Source organism: Arachis hypogaea, chromosome 19 (genome assembly GCF_003086295.3).
Source record: "Arachis hypogaea cultivar Tifrunner chromosome 19, arahy.Tifrunner.gnm2.J5K5, whole genome shotgun sequence".
Taxonomy (NCBI): domain Eukaryota; kingdom Viridiplantae; phylum Streptophyta; class Magnoliopsida; order Fabales; family Fabaceae; genus Arachis; species Arachis hypogaea.
In genome coordinates, this window is record NC_092054.1 from 102,762,660 (window position 1) to 102,766,810 (window position 4,151).

Here is a 4,151-nt window from a genome sequence, read left to right on the forward strand (position 1 = left end):
ATAAGGTCAAAGGTTTGAAGGATGAGCTCGATGACAGGGTGATCAAGTTAGAGTTAGACTTGGAGAAGGAGAAGTCGCGGGCTATCAGGGCTGAGGCAGCTATAAATTTAGTAGAGGAGATGGCAAAAAAGCACAAAGAGGTTATACCTGCACTTATGCCGAGGTGTTGGAGTTGAGGGGGAGGCTTGAAACTACCCAAATGGATTATGCTGACCTCCAGAGTCATCTGGTAGATAATGTGACGGGTGCTTATGACAATTTGAGGGCCCAGGTCCGAGTTCTTGCTCCTGAACTTGACCTGACTCTCTTTAGCTTAGATAATGTAGTGGAGGATGGCAGAATTGTGCCTACTCTAGATGATGAAGATGATGGGCCTCGTCCTGCACCGCCAGCCAAAGCTTCTGCAGCCACGACTTCTTTAAATCCTTCTACTGAGGTCGACCATTCTCAACCTGATCCAGATTGGGAAATCCTTAATCGTGAGGATGGGACTGTGGATGCCGTCCCTGTGAATATCATTCCTCCACCTTTTGCTACTGACGCTGTTACTGGGGAGACTTTGCACCCCTTATGATTTATGTGTTTTATCTCCACAGCCCAACTTGTGGGCATTTGAACGCTATATTTTGTATCTTAGTTTATGGTTTTGGTTCTCTTGACTGTTAGTTGCTTCTATGCAACTTAGTAGAAAGACAAAATGCTTTTGAACTCTTGAGGTCCTCTCTCAGGTTGCCTTCTGAGTCTTTTTAATGATTGTTGTGTTTCTTTTGATATGTTGGTCATTCCTTTGCAAATTTTGTAGATCTTTATAGAGTGTTAGTACTCTACTACCCGACCTCTTTTAGATCATTGTTTGTCTGTCTTTTGGTTAGGCGAGATGACCCTTGGGGCTTAACCTGTTTGACGACTTTTTAGTGTTCTGGTAGAACCCTTTTAGTTGGTCTTTGAACAATTTTGATAGCTTTGTTGTGGAGCCGTGGCTCTTCGGGGAAAGCTATGCATGCTTTGGATGGTCGACTTTGTTGGTTTGGGATACCACTTTCATTGGTCGACTTCTCTTTGTCAGTTCTTCTTGAGTTATTTTTAGTAATCCATTAGGCCTCTTTCTATGGATTTACTTTTTATAACTTTGTCGGTTTGCTCGGTTCAGTCCGACTTCTTCTTGTCGAACCCTCTTAAGTTATTTTTAGTAATCCATTTTTATTCAGACCTCGCCAGGCCTCTTTCTATGGATTACTTTTTATAACTTTGTCGCTTTGATTGGTTTGGTTCGACTTCTTCTTGTCGAATCCTCTTAAGTTATTTTTAGTAATCCATTTTTAGTAAGACCTCGTCAGGCCACTTTTTCTGGATTACTTTTTATAACTTTTTGTTGATTGGATTGATCCGACTTCTTCTTGTTGAATCCTCTTAAGTTATTTTTAGTAATCCATTTTTAGTAAGACCTCGTCAGGCCACTTTTTATGGATTACTTTTTATAACTTTTTGCGTTGATCACCTTGCCCGACTTCTGTGTCGGTACTTCTTATGTTATTTTTAGCAGTCCATTTTTAGCCAGGCCTCGTCAGACAACTTTTTATGGATTAATTTTTATAACTTCTTGCATTAATCTGTTTTTGTTGCTTTCACCATGCCGACTTCTTTGTAATCAGGTGACGAGTTTGGTTCTCATCTTGCTGACCTTGTCGTATTCGGGCGGTGAATTCTTGCACTCAGATTGATACGTCTTGGTAGATAACCTTTTTATGGAATCTAAAAAACTTTATTCAAGTAGGAAATACAAAAAATATAAGAGTATATACATATAAGTGCTTACCCTTCTGAATCGGGCAATTCTGTAGATCTTGGCTTGGTGCCTCATTAAAAAAACCTTTTCAGGAAAAAGAGTGCACCTTGACCTAAGATCTTTATCACCTTTCAAACTATAGTACCTTTGCAGGTTACATGCATGCCATGACCTTGGTAGCTTTCGCCCTTCCAGATCGGACACCTTATAATAACCTTTTTCCCAGTATCTCTACAACTCGGTAAGGTCCTTTCCAGTTAGCTGCTAACTTCCCTTCTCCTGATCGACCTGCTCCGATGTCATTTCGGATTAAGATGAGATCATTGTTGGCGAAGCTTCACTGGACTACTCTCTGATTATACCTTGAAGCCATTTGACGCTTTAGCGCTTCCTCTCTAATCCGAACTCTTTCTCAGATTTTTGGAAGTAGGTCGAGCTCTTCCTTTTGATTTTGGGAATTGGTATCTTCATTCTAGAGGATTATCCTGGGGGATCCTTCCTCTATCTCTCCTGGGATCATTGTCTCCATTCCGTAAGCAAGTCGGAAGGGTGATTCTTCTATGGTGGAGTGTGGAGTTGTCTGATATGCCCATAGGACATGTGGGAGCTCTTCAGCCCAAGCTCCCTTTGCACCCTGTATTCTTCGTTTTAACCCGGCTAGTATGACTTTGTTGGTAGCTTCTGCCTGTCCATTAACTTGCAGGTGTTCTACGGATGTGAATTGGTGCTTTATTTTTAAGTCGGCTACCAAGTTTCTAAAACCTGTATCAGTAAATTTGGTGCCATTATTTGTGGTGATGGAGTAAGGGACTCCAAACCTTGTGTTCATGCCCTGGGTTGAGTTGTATGACCCGGGCTGAGTGACGACAAATCGGCCAACCTCTTTAGGTCAGGATTACCTGACCTCCTCTCAAGGAGTTCGGCCAAATCACTACAAAGGCCCAAGAAAGGCCCAAATGAAGGAACATAGCCCAATCTAAAGGCAGCCAAAGCCTGGAAAGATAAGGGCAGTTTCCCTTAAAGATAAGATGACTTCACTCAAAGATAAGATAAGATAACTAAACTTATCTTATCAAGAAGGTCACTCTACACTACTATAAATATACTGGAGCACGCAGGTATAACTCATACTCTGATTCTATTAAAAACCTGGTTAAAGCCCATGCTAACTTAAACATCGGAGTCCCTTGCATGTACCACCGCCCTCCGGTGATCAAGGATCAGTAGCTCCCCAAGTCAAACAAGTCGGACACGACAGCTTCGGCCACCACAGCAGATCTCCTCTTAGATCCAACAAGCCGGACACGACAGTTTTGGCCACCACAGCAGATCTCCTCCGAGATCGGCCTTTAGTTTCAGGTAACTCTCGGAACATTGGCACCGTTACCGGGGACCTGGAAGTTATCCCACCATCATGGCGGACGACATCACCAACGATCACAATTATGATTTGGAAAACCGGACGCCGCACAAGAACGCGGACACCACACCCAAAGATACATCTCAGCAAAACGGAGAAAATCATTCTCCAAATACAAAAATTTTAGAAGCCCTCCGAGAACAAAAAAATCGGCTTAAGCAGCTCGAACAGGAGGCCAAATTCCAGCGTGAAGCCGAAAGAAACCTTCGAAGAGAAACTAGGCGACACCGAGAGTTAGAGGACAAGCTCCTAAAACTCGAAGCCGACCTAGAAACCAAAACTAGTCAACCCGGTCACGAAGACAACTGCCCCAAAGATCAAGATCCCTTCACCAAAGAAATAATGAAAGCTAAAGTTCCGAAGGATTTTAAAGCTCCAGACATGACCCCATACGACGGTACCTCCGATCTAAGCCATCATCTCAGCAATTTCAGAAGCAGAATTTATCTCACCGATGCCTAATATGCTATTCATTGCAAAGCCTTCCCAACAACCCTAACAAAGACAGCTATTAAGTGGTTCAACAGTCTGCCTCCCAGATCCATCACAAGTTTTGATGACTTAGCCAAGAAATTTCTTGCCAGATTTTCCATTTAGAAAGACAAAGCCAAGCATGCCCCAAGCCTATTAGGAATCAAACAAGGAGATCGGGAGAGTCTTCGATCTTACATGGAAAGATTCAACAAAGCATGCCTACACATACAAAGCCTACCAACAGAAGCAGCCATCATAGGTCTCATCAATGGCCTGCGGGAAGGACTCTTTAGTCATTCTATATCAAAGAAACACCCAACATCTTCAAATAAAGTGCAAGAACGGGCAGAGAAGTATATCAACATGGAAGAAAATTCTCGATTGGGAGAGACCTCAAAATCCGGATTCTCCTACTCCTATCGGGATAAGGATAAAGAGTCCAAGAAAAAAGAAGATTAACACGAAGAGAAA